The sequence below is a fragment of the Haplochromis burtoni genome, unplaced genomic scaffold (assembly GCF_018398535.1).
Source record: "Haplochromis burtoni strain Fernald_Lab_line unplaced genomic scaffold, NCSU_Asbu1 Contig_14, whole genome shotgun sequence".
In the NCBI taxonomy this organism is placed as follows: domain Eukaryota; kingdom Metazoa; phylum Chordata; class Actinopteri; order Cichliformes; family Cichlidae; genus Haplochromis; species Haplochromis burtoni.
Window position 1 is genome coordinate 2,096,488 of NW_024582375.1, and position 20,113 is coordinate 2,116,600.

The 20,113-nt window shown below is 41.0% G+C and overlaps 1 long non-coding RNA gene across 1 annotated transcript in view; it reads right to left on the reverse strand.

Moving 5' to 3' along the window:
* Positions 1-2,048: 2,048 nt before the first annotated feature.
* Positions 2,049-20,113, reverse strand: part of LOC121813814 — a 33,210-nt gene continuing 15,145 nt past the window's right edge. The window contains exons 3-5 of the long non-coding RNA XR_006053899.1: positions 10,243-10,352; positions 6,287-6,338; positions 2,049-3,950 (exon numbers count right to left, since the gene is read on the reverse strand). This is a non-coding gene — a long non-coding RNA (uncharacterized LOC121813814). The remainder of the gene's footprint in view (positions 3,951-6,286; positions 6,339-10,242; positions 10,353-20,113) is intronic.

Genomic DNA, 20,113 nt, shown 5'->3' on the forward strand with positions numbered 1-20,113 from the left:
TATATATATATTTGAAGTATTATTACTATAGTACAGTGTGTGCAATGAGCCATTTTCAACTGTAATTTTACCAGTCTGTTACTTACAGAGTCGTGCTGACAGATTTCTTCCATTTTCAGCAGCATTTCTTTATTGTGTAGAAAAACTGAGACGTACTGTTGAAATCTGTGGCATTTAGATCATGGTTTAACTTCTTTACACTGGCATGGAGTTCCACTGGTCTGACCCACTTACCCCCTAAAGTGGGATATATGTGGCCTACAGTGTAAAATGATTTTTGACACCCATGACTTAACCTTACAAACCCTTTAAGGCCAAGTATATAATATTTGATACATGACTTTGTCAGACCTCTACGTTATCATTGTGACCCCCGTCACTGAAGCATATGTTAAAAAAGAAAACAAAATAAACTGCACAATACACAGTAATAAAAATGCTCGATGTAGCAAAACACATATATGCAAATTGATGACTCATTGCTTTTTTTGGTAATTTGTCTAAAGGTTCACCCCACCCACCACCAATTTAAAACAATCAAACTAGCTGAATGAACTTTTGCTTCTAATTCCAAACCTTCTCTTTCACAGCTTTTTGTTCATTAGTGTAAAACTTGCTCTGTTGTAGCATTTGTGTGAAGCCACACATTTCAGGTGACAATCAGAGATATGTGTTGTGTCCAAGTATTGTTGGGAAATGACAAATAAGTCTGTCTCTTGGTGTTATGCTGCTCACAGTTAAGCAGTAAGAAAGTGAAGGTCATTTTAGTGTCAGCCTAATTTGCAGTTGCAATCCAAATAACAACTGTCTGAGTGTTTGAATGGCATTCTACCTACTAAGCCACACACTGGGATACAAATCATGGGCATCTTTCAGGTGTTTGCCTTTTATTTACACCTTAAAAAGTCCCCATCTTCTTTAAAACACATTTAATAGCATGAATAAGGTAGGCGTGTGTACTTGCTTTTAAAACGGTTGCTCCAAAAAGCCTCCCTTCACAATTTAGTGCTAATGGCACTTCATACTGTGGCTACCAGCTGGTGTTTTTTATTTGATGGTGTACACTTGGAAGATTTTTGATATTTAACTGTGACCCTATGGAACACATACTTGACCTGTGGCAAAATTAACTTTATTTCAACCATAAGCACGATGTTGTGTCAGTGCTGCTGTAAGGTTACTTTAGTTGGCAGAAAGCAGCCCTCCTTTCCTGCCTGGACCTCCTACATGTAGGTCAGCAGGACACCCTCATTCTGTACCAACTCCTTAGAAATTTATAGCCCGTCTTAAAGTACATCTAACAAATTAGTGTAGACTGCGATTGTCTCCAGCAAAGCAACAACACCGCATTTAATATCTGGCGCCATCTACTGTGAAATGACGCATGACAATAGGATATTTTGGCCGTCATATTTTCCTGTGGACCTGCACAGTAAGTGTAGACGATAAAAACCCCTCATGGTGGCTCAGCGTGTTCTCCCACAAACAAATGGCAGGGTGATAATTTATGATTTTCTTTGGTTTTACCTCGGCACCTGGTCTCCCGTTCCATCTGGGATGGAAACACAAGCTCATTTTTTCTGAATACGAAATGGTTTTTAAGCAGCGAGCTACAGAATCAGCTTTGGTCAGGGTTGTCGCTTGAAAACTCAAAGCAAAAGCTGCACTCCTACGTGTGGTTTCATAAAACAGCATGACTCTTGGCTGTTTGCTCTACCTTCAATTGTTTTCTGGAGTTTTACTTGCCTTTAATCTTGCACAGTATTAACATCTTAATTGGAAGAAATCCCATGCAATTGATTTTTCTTTTAAAGAACAAAAGAGAAATGATGCATGCTTTTTAGGAGACTTTTCTAGACAGATAAAAAGATACATGTTCCTGAGACACAGAGGCTTTGGGGATTAGAATTTCAGGGCATTATGAGCTCCTTAAAGGGATTAGAGACTAAAGCAGCATTTCGAAGAAAATATCCCATCTAGGGAGACTCTACTGTTGCACAGTTGTTATCAGCACAAAGATCAGACTTCAGCCATTATTTGCTCAGCAATTATTTCTTGTCCAGTCTTTATTTAATTACTGAGGGAAAAGTACAAGCAGTATTAAAACATGAATGCTAATAAAATTAAATAAATGCCTTTTTTATGCCATCTTCCCAGTGCGAGTTACAAATGTGTAAAGTGATTGTCTCTCTGAAATGTGTCGTGTGAGTGAGCGCCACTCACCCATACACGTGAACCCTTGAGATCGAATGGCAGTCTTTTGTGGGCCTTTGTAAAAGAGACTGTCCCATTTTTCAGAGGCAGGGAAAATGACAAAGATGCGCGCGCTCCTGTGATGTATTGCTGCCCTCCAGGGAAGGCAGTAGGTTGTATAGTTAGCTCCTGATGGGGTAAAATCACAACCCTGAAACCACACAACCTACTACCTCACCCTGTACGAACATCATAAAGCACCCAGGCGGGTACGGAGAGGATTTGTGCGCGAGTCGCATCGCTGCATAAATGAAACTGAAAGCAACTTTGTTATTTATTATTGCAATGAGGATTGCCATGATAATGTCAGTTGAAATGTTACATGCTGCACATAAAAGGATGCACTTGCAGGAAAAGTTACATGAAAAAGCTGCAAAAGTAAAAGTGGCTAGATTTCACATTACTTTGCTAAATTTACTACACGCTGTGAGAACAAGCTTCACTGGTTACAACTTCAGACTAGCAGAACTTACCTTTTTTTAAAAATAATAAAAAACAACAACAAGAGGCATCAATAAGAAGAGAACAATTTCCCACAAAAATCTGCATATTATTTTAGGTTAAACAAACAAACGAGTCCAAATTCAAAAGTCATGCTTCTTATCCTCTTGTGGGTACGATGATGAAGATGATGTTATTACAGCCGCTTCAGGAAAGACAGTAAGTTGTATAGTCATCTGACAGCTTGGGAATGACCCTAAAACTATACAACCTACTACCTCACCCCAAAGGACAGTTTAACTCTCGCACGGCTCTCCAGTCGCACCCAGTCGACCTGTGGGAACAGAAACTCAACGACAACTGACCTTTGTGAAATTAGGACAATACTTTAAAAAAAAAAACAACTAACTACAGATAAGCTGTAATGGGTGGAGTTAAGTGTGTAAAATTCAACCACAATTCAATGTAATAAAACAACAGCATCACAAATGTGCCGATAAAAACCATAGTATCCAATTAAAGGCAGAAAAAACAGGTGGATCTTCATAAAGTTGATTTTGTCATCGTTCCAAAGGTCAAAGCTGAACTTCTGTGTGCTTGTACTGTTAGTGTATTGTACTGTGTGTAATGTAGGCAGCTATATTCAATGTCATGTGAAAACGGTAACATAATTAAATGTTTAAAATTTTAAATAAAGCCAGTTCTGTAGTCTTAGCAAAACATCATCATGAAGCAGCACTTAAACTTACTTAATTCACAGATAAAACACTGCATGTCCAAAAAAGTGCTTGTTTTACATTTTAACAAATTAAACATTTTTATTTCTGTTTTGTTCAATCCGTTTTTGTTTTTTTTTCTAAACTTGTTAAATCCTGACCCAGCTGCCAATCTATCAGAGGTTTAACAACACATGCAGACACACAACAACATCTCACAATCACATCCACAGACACATTTATAATCACTATTTACCCAACTTAAGATGCACTGTGGGAGGAAAGTACCTAGAAAAACCCACACAGGCACATGGAGGACATCCATGCAGAAAGGCCCCAGCTGATCATGAGGTTCCTTTTTTTTTTTATATACATTTAAAGGAGAGGCTTAATATGCGAAATGTGTGGTAATTAAAAAACAAAACAAAATACACTCAAAACACTTCCTCTGCATGTCACTTGAGCTTGGCAGGTCATCTTCCCTGAGCAGGTCTGTGCGGTCTGTCAACTCGCCTCCTCTCAGGTTTCCTCGTCTCGATGCTGACAAACGAGAGGAGAGAGTGAGCTGCGCTTCTCTGTTCAAAGGTCAGACTTTCACTTCTTGTCTAACACAGGAGCATCAGAAAACAACAGAGCACCTATATCAGCGGGTTCACACATGTCATCCACGATGGATACAGAGAGCAATACGTGGGCCTCCTTCAGTGCCAGTGTGCAAACACACGACTGCAGGTGCTTGCATGTCTGCATGTGAATGTGTAGAGAGTGCAAGTATCCTGTGGCTGTATTATTCATGACTATCCTGTTGCACCTCTCTGTATTGCTACCTGGCAGTTTATTAGAGGAACACACACACAGTCACACCATTAAAAGTGACTCCAAAACTCTGAAGTCGTGTGTTGTGCTTCATGGTAAACCCATCTGTGTGTGTGTCGCAGGAAACCTCGCTGCAAATGAGCAGATTTGTATGTCAGAGTGTGTGTTGGCCTGAAAGGTCGAGCAGACGAGGTTGTGGTTGTTTCAGGGAGTTTCCTGAGTGAGACAGGAGAGGCTGCGGCTCTGCTGCGGTTTCCCCCTCGAGTTGGGGAGCGACGGAGGGGAGGGGAGAGGCGTGAGGGCGCGAGGTGGGGGTCAAACTTATAAAAGTGAGTCACTGCCTTAACTCTTCACGTGCACGCACCAGTTTGTGGCTGTTTTATTGCAGGTCGTTTATCCCATAAATGCCACACAAATCTCTATATGAGCTACTTACTGTCCAACCCTGTGAGGTATAAGCAGGCCTGACTGTGTGTGCAGCTCTGTTTCACTTGCACTGCTAATGCGTGTATGCAGGGTATCGGGTTTACACAAGAGAGGCCCTTTTACTTAAAGGGTCATTCCAGGTAAATTATGACAAATGTATTTTCCAGTTTACTTCTGCTGAACCAACGTTTTTATGCATGTGTCACTGAGATTTCTAACCACAGTTAAATGTCTTTTGATTTTACTCAGAAATGTTACGTAAAAAAAAAATTATTAAATTATCCAGAGTGAAAAGGATGACTTTTTTTGGAATACATAGGACTGCTTTTATTAAAAGTTATTAAATACTATAAACAAGCAGAATTTTATTAATCTCTACTGGAAGTGGGTGGAGACAGAAAGCAAAGCACAAAAACGTTAACCCTAAAAACACAAGGTCAGTCAAAAATCTTGTTTCTTTTGTAATTTTGGGTCAAAAAACCTTTTAACATTGCCCAAAAGCATTACATTAACACTTTTCTTTAGTTAATGCATTTAATTAAAATATAATTGTTTGTTAAATGTGATTAAAACATTTTTGATAACACAACTGTTTTACAGTTTGTCAAAAAAAAAAAAATTAAAACTACTAAAGAGAGGCGCAAGTGAGATCCTCGATCTGGGCATGAACTTGCAAACAACTTTCCAAAAATACATTCATCCAACATTTTGAATACACAGTGCCATAAACTGTAAAACTGTCAGGACTGAGCTTCACAATTATTTGAGATTAACCAATTCACCCTTTGAAGTGAGTGGAGCTGGTGTGTCTAGAGGGATACAATAATCAGCAAATATAAATCAAGAGTAATTGCTTTTTTCACCGCTTGCTGTTTTTTCATTTGTCGTTTTGATTTAACGGCACGCGGTCAGCCGTGCCGCCGGAAAGCCTGAAACTGACGTGAGATAAAAAGTCGAGCCTGAACCAAACCTGTGAGTGTGTTTGTGCAGAAGAGCGCCGATCCGAAAATGTTCTAGACGTGTATGCGACTCAAAGTCGTCTTTTAATATCAGAAAAATCTTAAGTGTGAGGTGTCCTGTCGCTCTGCATGCAGTTGATCAAAACCACCAACAGGTGTCATGTCTCCCTAAGTATGCTGGGAGAGAGTGCGCAGACCCGAGGGCTCCTGTGACAATGAGGCCTTTGTGTAATTCCGGGGTGCCAGCCGGTGTGCCCTCGTGTACTGTTTCTCTCTAATCTTCATTTGACCTTTAGGCTGACGGCTCTTCTGTCCCATTTTTCCTGACTAATTTCCTTTGAGGAGATTATCTTTGAGCTGCAGCACAGACTTACCGTTTCAGATGACACGACAGACACAACGCACCGATACGAGTTTTGACAAAACGCATCACACGATGCTACGGCCGCTGGTGTGTGCTGGAGACGGTTGTGTTTGATAAACTAACAACAAACCGCGGTCGCTGAGCTGTGTGCTTATATCATGGAAAGCAGTCCCGAATGATTTTTGACTGTCCGGGCATGTACACACACAAAATAGGTGCTGCTATATACACCAAAAGTGCTACAAAAACATACACGGATTCAATAACAAGAATATAATTTTAAAGAAAATTAATAAAAATGTTAGACTAACCTTGATATCAATGTTTGGCACGGAAAAATAAAGTCACTCCCAAGTAATGACTCTGCAAATGAAAGCGAAAAACAGATAATTATAGTTACACATGTCTGTGCATGCAGCATTGTTAAAATTTATTCACAAAACACACACATGTGCACACACACTCGGCAAGGTGTCCATGTATCGCTCAGGTCATAAACCTGCCAAGCAGTTACTTAAGTGTATCATTAAGGCTGATGTAGCATATGTTAGAGTGATCATAGCTCAGAATACTGTAGCTGAATTTAGACGGGATAACTGCATTACCATTCACTGCCAGTGCAGCTTAGATTCATCTCTCAAAAAGGCACTAACTCCAGGAAATTACTACAGGAACTTAGATTACTGTAGGTCCAGAGAAAGACAAATTAGCCTTTAGCCTTTTTTTGGGTTTGTTTTCGGCATTTCTTTTAGGCATTCGTATGTCTTTATTTTGGTCCAATATTACTTTTTATTAAACAAAATGTGGAATTTTTAAAAGTGCTTATATTAATATTTAAATATAAACGACAGTAACTGAACAATTAGAAACAAAAACAAAAAGCAGAAAATTAAATATTATAGCTAAAATATTTTTTTTATGTTAACAATTAATTTTAAATCTACATTTTAAGCCTGAAATAAATAAATAATATGGACACCATCCTCTGTTTCACTCTCTCTCTCTCTCTCTCTCTCTCTCTCTCTCTCACACACACACACACACACACACACACACACACACACACACACACACACACAGTATTCTTTAAACATATTAGAGAAATAATAAACGCCAACTGTAAAGTACATTTACAAAAATGTAAAGCAAGTACATATTTAAATGTTTATATACATCAGTGAATTACAAATGTATTTCTCATAAGAAAACGAAAACACCAAAAAAAATTCTCAAGTCTTTTAAAAACTACACTAGAGTTATCCAACGATTAAAAAAAACAAATACAACAAAATAATTATTTTTCACTTAATAAACTAAATTGTGTACTAATATAGTAAACACACACACACACACACACACACACACACACTCTTTCTCAAGGACTGTTTTGCTACACCTTCAGAAAATAAAAAGCTGGAATCTCCCATGAAAATCAAATTCATCTAAAACCTTCCCTGAAATAAAAACACTTCATGAACAACACATACTGTCACACACACATACACACAAACAGGGATTGAAACAAAAAGAAGTGTAACTGAAACTAAAAACAATCTGTGTGTTCTCACGTCTCATTTCTGCTTTGCTGCTATACAAATTAAGTCGTCTTCATACCAAACTGACTCCATCTATAAAACTGACACTTCCATCATATTATTTATTTAGTTTTACACCACAAAGTAAGTAATTCAAGTATGTATACTTGTAGTTTTTAAAAATGGGTTATTATGCTATTTTACTATGTGTGTGCCTTTGTATTTTACTGAAATGCACCTGTGTGTATGTTTGAGGGAGACTGTGTGGCCAACTGTAGTGCATTGTGTGTGTGTGTGTGTGTGTGTGTGTGTGTGTGTGTGTGTGGTGTGTGTGTGTGTAAGCTTGCTGTTTGGTATGTCTGTTGGCTTGGAGAATGCTCAGAGGAGGAGGCTGTGCCCTTGCACTCTTGGGAGAGGCGTGGGAACCCCATTCATCTGAGGAGACAGGGGTTCTTGTGGGGTACACAGCAATCAAATGTGTCTGTCTGCTCTGATGTCTTCATGTGGTCATGTGTGTGTGTGTGTGTGTGTGTGTGTGTGTGTGTGTGTGTGTGTGTGTGTGTGTGCGTGGTGCGCGCGCGCGCGCGCACGCAAGATGTTGTGTGATGGTCTTTATATTCGCTTTCTGAATGTCGTTTACTTTTCTAATGTTTTGTAATGACAACATTTCGATTACAAGCTTTCGATGTTATATTCACATTTACAGTAAATATTTAAACAAAAAATATTTACTTGCTTATAGGAATCACGGCAGGAACAATTAATGGCTCTTCAAACAGAGGAAAACAATGTGCGCTGCATTAAATCGCTCAAAAAACTACAATTTACTGCCAGATTTGCAAGGGAAAAAAGTAACGCTTATCAATTTCAAAAGCTGGCCAGGATTGCTTCCTTCATTTTACCCAGATGAAATATTATTTACAGACTTGGCAATATCTTGTGGACATGTACTGTACAACGCACGATGTGCGATGAAATAAAAAGACCTAATAAATGAGGAGTTTTGCGTATACAAAAAGCGAAAGAAAATCGCTAGAAAAATATTTTGATATGTTTCCAAACGGTGATCGATAGTTTTCAAGGCGCTAAAAACATTCTGAAGCGGGCTTCTCTCTATTTAGACAGGACAGCGGATTCCAGTGCTTCCTCACACAAATATATTGGATTGTACTGTGTTTCTAGGAAATGTGTGTTCATTAGAGTTAAACAGATAATGTAGGAAGGTAAAAACAAACAAAAAGTCCGAACAGAAATGAGAAGACAGCCATATCCTGTATTTGACTCCTGCAGTTTTCACTGCTACACCTAAAGAGTAAATGTGTCTAAATGCTGCTATATAACTCCTAATTTCACCTGACTGAGGGTCTGAAGAACAGGGATTGGATGCACTAAAGCGACGTCAGGATTTCCTGTCAGTGTGACAGTGATGGAGGAGTTTAAGCCAGGCTCAGTAGTGTGAGAGTGGCGGTTGAATAGGCCTGTCAAACGTAGGATGTAGGTGGGATGACTAGAGCTATCTGTGATGACTCACGCTGCCTCCACTCCTACCTTTTGGTCATGGTCGACTCTGATGTGCTGAGGTGTTCAACGTGGAGTGATATCGATTTAAAATAAAAAATAAAATTTTAAAAAAGCAAGATTTTCAATTAGCGAGCTTTTCAAAAACTGATTTATGGATGATAATTAAAAGATGCCAAGTTGAATGGCACTGCTGAGGGGTGTGGCGCACTCAGTATTTTAATTATGTGGAAATTTTAATATAATACGGACAAAATTAGAGCCAATATTCATCGTCATGGATGAAGTAGCAGTTGTAATCAGGTAATAATAATATAACCTTTTTAATTTCCTTTAAAAAGCAGAGCACTCTACTACAGTCAACATGTACCTCTCAAACCGTGTGCGTTTACAGTTTAATCAAACCATAGTCTGTAACCGAGCGAACGCGGGCAAGCTTTAAATCTTAAGACCTTAATGGAGTTTTTTTTAGGAAAAAGTTTTCGTTTTAATAAAGCATCATAAACGATGTGTCCAAAAAGGCCTGTTTGAGCCATATTAAAGCGACGTGGGGCCACGTGTCAGCACTGACCCATTTTCAAATATTTAACCTTTACTTCCAGGGAATAAACTAGGCACATATTCATTAAGATGAGGTTTTAATAGCAGAGCTCAATACGAGTGGCGTTTAATCATTTTCTGATAGACCTGAGAAGAGGGGGAGAGAGAGAGACAGACAGACAGACAGAGGGGGAGAGGTAGAGATAGAGAGAGCATTGTGGTGGGGCTCGGCCTTGTGTAGCAGGCCTTCCCTGGCCATCAGCCCAACATTACAGCACTATTCCTTCTCTGCTCCCTCCAAAAAAGCATTTCTCTCTGTGAAACACACGAAAGGCCGATCCGGAGTGCTAAAGTACAGGTAGGAATGCACTAGAGAAGAGATTTGCTCAGTTTCGTCGAAATTTCAAAGCCAATGCCACGTTTCTAACCAGTTTGACTATATTTAGTTAAGCCTGCTCTCACTGGATAGTCATGTAGCCCTGGAGGAAACAACACCCAGGCACAATGTTCATACACACAAACGTGGTGATCAGGTCACACGATGCGGCTCTCCACATTCGTTATGTCTTCATCTTTTGACAAGAAGAAAACCACTGCATGTGTGCAAGCACCACACACCTAAGTATACACACACACACTTACCTCCACACCCACACACTCTCTCTCTGACTTACCCACTGAGACTTTGAAGTAACTGTCCCACACCACAGCAATGAGCTATCCTGGATGAAGCGGCTGTGCTGGACCCATCCGCGGCTGCACACAGTATGTCCACATATCCTCTCTGTAGAGAAGGGCAGAGAAGGAGCTTGGATTCAGTCACACAGCTTTGCACTCCCTGCAAGAAGTAGGCGGGCACGCCAACGACAGACCCATTCAGAGTCCCAGAAAGTACCAGCCTCCGTGTCTGCCTCAGCGCCTTTCCTACAATGTCTGTCCGCGCCTCTGCCCGGGATTTGCCCGTGATAATCTGCCCACTTCACCCCAAACCCATCTCTGAGCGTTGGGTAACCTCCCCAACCTGAGCTAACTGCTTTCTAATATTTACAAACCAGCTCCTCTCGCTCTCCCCTGTCTGCCAGCTCCTTGTCTGAGACTGTCAGGGCCGCCACAATGGAGAGGCCATGTGGGTTTCCCATGGAGTCGCGTGTTCCTCCCGTCTGGCAGTTAACAAGGCTTTGAATGAGGAATGTTAGCAAACAGAGCTGCTGAATGTCGGATGAATGCTAAGCCAGGCAGCCAGTCAGATCGCAGCGCTGGCCCGGGCATATGAATAATGCAGAAAACTCGGCAGGGAGGAGAGGAGACAAGGCTCCACCTCCCTGTGCCCCTTCCCAACTCCACCCACCCCTCCTTCTTTTCCCCGCTCGAAACTCAAATGCCTTCACGGGAGCAAGAGAGCCGAGAGAGGGGGGAAAGACAGAATTCAAGATCTCTGCTGCTATTCACTCATGCAATAAAAAAAAACCTGCAAGAGAAGAATAGTTACACATGCACACACATCTAATTACTACAAATCAGTTCTTTAAATACACCACTTTTCCCTCTGTCGTTGGGATCTATCACACTCTTTTTTCTTTTTTTTTGTTTTTTGTGCCTTTTGTTTGGAATTGGCACCTGTCCCAGAAAAAGCCCCGCTGCTGCTCCGCCCTCCTGCTCTCCTTTCACTGGAGACTGCCCACGAGATCGAGAGAGAGCGAGAGAGAGAGAGAACGTGAGGAAGAGAGGGTGGGGCAGAAAAAAACCAAAAAAGAGGGACAGGTTTGGAGATGGAAAGGGTTAGGAAGGTAGAGGGCAAAGCAGATAAGAGCACAGGAAAACAATAAGGAATTCAATTTAAAACCCATGCGCAAGACACATGAAATCGAACAGCACACAAAACAAACTGCAGCCTTCATACTCAGATTCATCCAGGAAAAAAAAATCTGACATGTTGAGCAATCAAGAAACGTGCTGAAGGAAAAAAACAAAAAAAAAACCTTTGCACCAACGCTAGGGCACGGCGCAAAACTCCCAGGTCCAGTTTATCTCTACTAGCAACAACCCAGGCGAGGCAAAAACGTGATAAAACTAAAAGCGCGTGAAAACAAGGATCTGAAAAATGCCCTTGCAAATGGCGCAGCAATGTCGAAGTAGGAGTAAAGCAAAGCCACTTGTTGCATGATATTGAGGAACAGATCTTGCAGGGAGAAGTGAGAGCAGGCAGAGGGTTAAAATCCTGGGACTGGGAGTAGTAAAAAATCCCTCCCTCTTTTGGCACAGACTAGCTAAAGGGGAGGGCCTGCCTGTAGAAATAGCAGCAGAGCGTTTTTCCCCTCTTTTTTTTCAGAGCTGCAGCGTCCTAGTCTACCCTTTCGCATGTGGCCGGGACCCAGGGAGAGAGGAGGAGGAGGAGAGCGATGGATAGAAAAAGAAGCAAGAGCAAAGAGAGAGAGAGAGAGGGGAGGGGGTGAGAGAGGAAGGGGAGAAGAGCTGTGAGTGGAGGAGAAAGAGCTCAGCTGATGATGAAACAGGGACGTGTGGGAGTGCGTGCGCACTACGCGTTTTCATCACAGACCCAGTATGACGTGCGCATGCACGAGGCAGGGTGGGGAGGGCGCTGAGCTGGGCTACGGGGTGGGGGGGGGTGCACTTCTGCTGAGGACGAGAGTCACAGCAAACACTCACAAATGATTAAAGGATACTAGGACAACTTGCAACACCTAACTTTGAGACTGGAGGGAAAGATTAATAGTGTATCTTTTCTTTGCAGAGCTGCTGGGCCTTTCAGTTTAATATCAGCCATTTGGCTTTGACCCACACGTCTTTATCACTAAACTCCCAGCTGGCACTGAAGCAATGGGGTTCCCCTAGCGAAGGCCAAAAGTGTAGGGTATGATCAGTGATGAATATCCTTTTGATTACTGCTTGTTTTTTTGGGCTTTTTTAATGCTTAATCATTAATACGTAGGAAAGCTACATCAACTGTTCTGGCACGCAATCAAAGCCAGATAAGCACCTGGATGCGACTGCCCCACCATGATTGCGGCATTGAACCACGCTGTAAAAATCCTGTAATATTTACCGCAGTGCGCCCGCCATGTGCCATTACTAGGCCACCCTCGCCTTGCAGCGAACTGCAACAACAGCAGCCGGTTCTGCGTGCGACTAAGGAGAGGAGAAATGTCGGGCAGTAACCGAACGATAAAATGGACTCTGTTGATGACTCTGCTCATGTCCAACACCCTCCTTCCCCCTCCGCATCGAGTCTATTCTGTCTCCCACCCTTTCTTGTCCTTTCAGTAGCCTACAGTAATAAACAGCCCTGTTCTGAACAGCTAGTGTTAATTTAAGCCTGCATGAGAAGGATCTTTTTTTTTAACGTTTTTGTGCCAGATACTACCCCTGCTGTCTTCCTCTCTCCCCTCTTCTCATGCACACCTACCAACCTCTGGATCAGCATGCTGAAGGTTATTCACACCCGTCCGGTTTCCACCCGACTTCCCTCCTCAAAAACTTTTCTGGGCAGCCAAATTGTTGTAATGCCCCGTAACTGTTTGCAACAGATTCCCCCGTGGCAAAGAAACAACTTCCTCCTTTTTGGACACCATTCCCCTCCCCTCTAGTCTTCGCTTTCCCAAAAGAAACCCAGAACTCAGCACAGACAAATTTTTTCCCCTTTTTCTCTCCTCATAGCAGCAGCCATACAAAAGAGAGAGGAGGGGGGGAGGGGGGGGGGGGACTGTCCAACAAAACGACGAATCTCACATCATGAAACACAGCTAGCTAGACTCCATGTCAATCTGTGTTTATGCTCGCAGAGTCTAAAGAGGACTAACATGAATTTAAACAAATGAAAGCTGGGAAAACATCAGTATTTCCAGAGTTTTTCAATATGTGTGGTGTTTTGGTTGTTTGTTTGTTTTTTCATTTTAAACAGGCGACAAGTAGATGAAAAACAGCGAGTATGAGCAACACAAGAGCAAACTAATATGGCTGCTTGCTTACTTGTACCGACCCTGCACTCTTAGTCCTGGAGACTGAAAGAAAAGGCGTTACGCTGCTGTGTGTGCGCCTTTTCTACCTCGCAGGACGGGCTTGGAGAGAGAAAGAGTGGGAGAAAGGAAGCGAACGGGTGCACTTGCCTTGCCTAGCTCTCTCCTCACCTTTCCACACAGTCAAATAAAAACTCGGCTTCCCTGTGTTGTGTGTACTACTGCTGCACCATCCGCATTTCAATGACGCACAATGTGCAAACTCGTGAAAAATGAGGAGTGAGATTACTCCCGAGGTTCAACGTGAGGCAACTGGTGATTTAAATGCACTTTATCAAAAAAGCAATAAATTCCCTCGTGGGCATTGATGAGCAAAACCCCGGTCGAGCACCAAACAGTGATCAGACTGAACCCTGTGACGTCACATCTCGCCACGTCTTTGAACCAATTGCTCTCGCTGAAATCATTAAACGCTGTTACGAGTGCCTGCTGAATATATATCAAGCACTATTGTAGACAAATTCGTGTTTCATCTGGAATCAGAAGAGTCCCTTTGCTCTTTATCTTCTATCTAAGATACTGTTACTGCAAGTCAGTTGTTTACCATCTAACATGTGGCAGGAATTCAAAAAACTTGGCAGAGCCTGTTGCACCGTACGTCGCGGAGAGTTCATTTGAGGATACAGCTCTGGTTTTGGCTCAGCTGCCAACTTCTGACACTGTAGCCCTCTGCACGGCCTCGCCCCTGCAGGAGTGGCCTGCGTAATGCTGCCATTGATGAAACTCCAATATTAACAACCTCCTTTATGACATCTCCACGAGTCTACAACCGCTTTTTCCCCCCCTTATCAGCTCCCTCCATCTCTTCGTTAAAACTGAGCTGCACTCTGCCTTACAGCACACGTAACGCCAGGGTGTAAAAGCATTGTTAACATTTCATATGCATGTAAGTGCAAGAGAACAGAAGCTTTACCGCACAGTCTTACATATTCACAAAAAATCAAATAGATGCAAAAGGAAAACCGAATACAAACATTATCAAATAACCCAACCATAAAAAAGTGACAATACATGTGTCATGGTTGCAACACAGAGCTCAAGTCTCAGTGAAAATGACTTATAACTCTTGAGGAGCTCAAGCAATTAAGTCGCTGACTTATCAGCCCCCGAATGCCTTCACATCTTCATGAATCATCCCACAAATTTACTGCAACAAAGCAGCCGATCAGCACACACACAGTATAAAATTTACAGCACGCTGACACTGCTCGATGCTGCACTGCCCCAGGGCAAGCAACACACACATGCACAAAGTGAAATTAACTCAACCACAATATTTTTGATAATCACTGCTGGCAGCTTTACAGGACCATATAAATACAAACAAATCGCAACATGAACTGCAATTAAACAGCCAACAAGTAGTTGAGAGAAATCACAGCAGATCGGCTATCAAACTGAAATTCATCATTAAGCACAGCAATAACTAAAATAAATAAATCTATTATCCACTTTTTAACCAAAAATATTTTTTCTTCAGTGTATTACGTTTCGCTGTTAGTTAGCGAAGAATTAACGGGGTTAAGTAGAACCACCTGGGATTGCCAGTAAAAAGACATATGACCCTCTGAGGGATCTACTTCTGTGACTGCACTGATTTTGCGCTGAAAAAGACCAACATTTGGGTATTTTTTGCACGTCAAAGATGTTCTTCTGAAGGGTGAAAAAGTCGCACAGGAGATCTATGCTTTACTGTGAACCTGAGAGTTATAGCTGTCTACACATTCACACCCTGGCGAACTTACACAAACTTTCCCTCTTTCTTCGGTGGCCAGCGCGGCGGGCCCGCTCCCTCTACAAGGTGGTCCGTCGAGGGGCCCCTCAGCAGCACGTGCCTCAACAACTTCTCTATTACACCCGTGACCCTAAGGTCAGGTTCTTGAGGGTTCTGAACAAAGGCCACGACCCTAGGGTCAGAAGTGTAACGCCAGGGGCAGGTCAGGGCCCCACAGCAAAGAGAGCGTGCTGTTTGCTTTGAAAGGTAAGGATCACTAACACACAGGCCTAATAAGGATTAAGGGGCCATCCCCTTTGGGATGTCACTTTGGGGCCTCAAACATCAGTCTCTATTAACCTATGTGACCCCCGGTGGCCATTATAAGGCTATAGGTCACAGTCACTTACGCTGCACATCTGTAAAACTTAAATCACATGCAACCTTTAACTTGAGTGCTGCTCATTATATGTACAAATTGTTCTGAGAGATTAACACCTTGTCAACAGGACTCAGTCCTCGTTGTGAGGAGCTGTGCCTGTGCAGGCAACTTGTTGCATCAGCTGGCAGATTTCAGTCTTCAGAAAAGGTCCTTTAAGGTGAAAAGCAGTAATTCAGCATCAGGTCAGCAAACAGAAAAAACAACAACAACAACCTGACAGGTCATCCCAAAATGTAATGTATAACTGAAAATCATGTGAGTACAGCTGATTTTTCTTTTTTCACCTCACGCAAAGCAGGCTCAGAGCACTCAGGAAAACTTTAATAAAAGCAGGTAGGCCAGAACTGAGGGAGAAAAATTACAAAATGGAGGACAGGAGGAGACAAGATGGCGGCCGGAGTGATGCAGCCACCCGCACACTCCTTGTAACGTGTCAAATCGCCATAAAAACGTTGTATTTTGTGCGATCTCTCTCGATGTGTTATTTTTTCATTTTTTAAAACCAATTTAAACATTTGTCAAAACAGAGACGACTTAAGATGCTTCAAAAGATCTGAATTCATTTTAGTCACTTTGGGAACTAAAAGTCACAGGATTAAATCCGGTGATGTCCAGAACAGCAAAGGCGGAGAGGAGACATAACGTACGCTTTTTCATTAAGATTCATTCGTTTATGTCGGATTTAAAGATTGCCTTCTTAACGCTCAAATCACACTAAAGTATTTCAGTTACTTTGAAATTTATATAATATAAATTAACTTTAATTTTTTTACCGTTATAATGAAGAAAAGAGGAAACTACTGAATTATTTATTTTTTCATAATATATTTAATAAACAGTGTTTGTAAAACAGGAAAAGATAAACGAACATAGGGGTAAACACACACACGTTCACATAATTTATGCAAAACTACTAGTTTTAATATATTATGTTATTCAGTATTGTTAAGAGTAAAAACATAAAACACATTGTGGGCAATTTCTAATTTAATGCGAACCAATACAAGCAGAAATCACTCCAGATTCAAATAAAAAAAGGAGCTAAATTCATTCAGGGGTCTTTTTTTTCACTCCCAGATTTTTTTTAATGCAATTTTAATAATTAACTCAATTTATGGATCAACTTGAAATGTGACAACCGCTCAAATTTAAATTCTACATTTACAGGTTGCATGATGACACTTCTTCCCCAAATTGAAGCCTGGAAAAGGACAAACTTTTATTGTGAAAAGGTTAGATACACTTCATTCATAAATGAATGATAATTTCAGTTGTTAAACATTCTGCGGAAACTCATTTTATTGTAACTTTATCTCTGACCTCTTTCATAAAATCATCTCTGCACAGAGATGTATGGAAAAGCTTAAAATGCGGTGTATTTCCTCTCCCTTTGTTTTTTTTAACGAGTCATTTAAATAAAGAGTATAAACATCACAGTTTAAAAAAGAAACTGTCGATTTTGTTAACTATTAGAGGTTGACTTTTAGTTAACCCTTGAAATGAATGAAGATTCTAAACCTGTGTAATTACAAGTAGAGGAAACACTTGAAACATTAAATCCTTCTACATATTTGCACTAGACTGGAAAAATTTGTAATTATTTGGAAAATAAGAAGCAAAATTTGTGCTCAGTATCATTTGAGTTTTGAATGTGTGATTAGAAAATGTTCTTTCAAAAGCACATTATTCAAATTTCCTCAGATCTCAACAGCAATGTGTTTTAATTATTTCCCATGAGAACTATAAGGAGTAAATAAATGTACACATTTCTGTATTTCTTTACTTTAAAAAATGTTTTGTTTTTTTAAAACTCGTACTTAATAAAAACACAAGAGGGTAAAGCAACTGACAGAAGCTCTGAACAAATAAGAAGCCAGCAAGGATAAAATAACATGTCCTCAAGCGTTCTTCGTACGTAGTTCACACTTCTCAGGGGCACAAACTGAGCACTTTGTTTCAGATGTATTTCTTTTCAATCATTAAGCCACTCACCTCTGAAAAACGAGCTTCTCTGTGTGGAGGGAGTCTACTCGGCCACATGGCAGAGCAAAGGTTGGAAAAGAGGAGAGAGGGAACGGACCTGCGCTCGCTAAAGACAAGTGTCCTAAACAGCTTTTAAAACGGCCAAACAGACAATAAATCGCAAGCAGGCAGCACTTTGACAGCTTCTCCTTTTTTGCAGCTCTTCTTCATTAAAGTAAGGACAGAGCTTTGGGAGAATCATTGTCCTACTTTCAGTTAACCATGAGACTCTCCTCTCTAGGTCATTCTGCAACTGTCTGGTTTATTGGAAAACTTTGGTTTCTAATTTAGCTAACACTGCCCATCTTGAGAGGGTTTTAAAAAAAATCTAATTAATGATGTTTTTTCAGGGAAAATAGAAATGTCAAAGTGATCCTTGGTTAAAAAAAAATTAAAGCTTTTTTCTACTGTGCAGAGCATGGCAAAATGACATTTACAACAAAACTAAGTTGAAATAAGTTCAAGCATGCCCTTGGTAGTGTGTACTTATTTTAACTTGCATTAAATAGCTTTTCTCAGTGAGTTATTCAAACATTTTGTAGTGCTAGCTGTCAAGGGGGAAAAACTGTTCTGAATGCAAAGTCGAGTGCTCTCAAGGTTATGACATTTTCGGCTCGAACAATTGTCTTTTTAGATCACACGTGGCTCTAAGTCATTACTAAAAATGTAAGAATGACAGCAAATCACGAAACTGCAGAAAGGCACAAATATTAAATAAATAAAGCATATTTTAAGATGCATTCTTCACATTTAAAACTTACCGCTCATCTCATCTCCTCACAGAAAAACACACACATCACACACACATCACACACACACACACACACACACACACACACACACACACACACACACACACACACACACACACACACACACACACACACACGCCTCTCCTGATTCCTTACTGCTCACATTTCGGGTCCATCCCACATTAATAAATGATCAATTTTGCAGCTCTTATCATCAGCTCACATGCAGCTCCCTGGTGTTCTCTGGGAGTGGTACCACCTTTTAAAGCATTCGGACCTGCCACGTCACAGGGCTGCACTGCAGCCTGGATGGGCCTGCGTGACCTAGCTCGGTCCAAACAGGAGCCCTTCGCGCCACAACCCCCATTGGGACCCGTGTTTCATACAAGCAAGATGGTGGTAGTGGGAAGCTGTGTTTTATTTGAACTGAGCAATTCCATTAGCCTCCTGCTCCGTGTTTCATTTCTCATCTCTAAAAATCAGACACTTGTCTGACTGAACTGACAGCACCCTCCTTTTAGTCGCCCGTATCCAATTCAGCTGACTAAGGGTTCAAAAATGCTCCAAACGCAGTGTTTTGGTTGATTTCATATCGGGAACGAGTTTACATGCACATCCTCTCAGCTTCACACACACATGAACATACACACACACGTCTGGATTTGTCTGGGTTACAGAAGGTAACACAAGGCACACATGAAACCAACAGTAAGCAGTATCTGAGCAGGGATTTCACACGTTTATGAATTAAAAATATATTTTTTTGTTTTTGCTGGTTCACTGACATTTTCAATGCTTATAAAGAGAAAGAGTGTGTGAATGTGTGTGTGAGAAACTTAATGATCACATCAGGACAACCTTATATTACACTAAACGTGAAAAATTAAGAGTGCTAATAGGCTGAAGTTTCTCTGAACTATTGCAGCTGTTAAATGTTGACGGTAGTGATTTTACAGACACCCCTCCCATTTGGGGATGTCAGTCTCATTCCTGAATTCTCTATGAAACCTTACAAAAAAATCTACAGATATACAGAAAAAAATGACATATCAATGTTAAAAGTGCTCTGATTTGTATTATATTTTTAAAGCTATGCACAAGCACAGAATATATTAATCTGCGTATTTTTACATGCATTTCATGTCAAAACACTTTATCTTGTTTTGTTTTGTGGTCTTTTATTTATGGCTGACCTCAACATTAAATGATTTTCCTAAAAAAATGTATAGCATTCAGTTCACTTTGGCAAAGTTCTGCCCGAACATTAAGAGAATGATCAGAGCATTTCAACTATCTGTCCACCAATATTAACCCTAAACATATACTCACACATATGTATTTTTTCTTTTTAAATTCAATCTCTGGCCAGAAACACCAGCCACATAATAACTATCAAGCTGACTCCTGCTTTAAATCCAGTGTTGTTTTTTGCTAAAAGTATTGACTCATTGTGGTGTCTACTGCAGTGTGCAGTCTAGTGAAAGGGGAAAAGAGACGCTGGCTCTCAGGGGTTAAGATGCTAGCAGTCATGTGCCTGTCGGCTGCAACAAAAGCCTGCCTATGTAGGGTGCATACAGATGG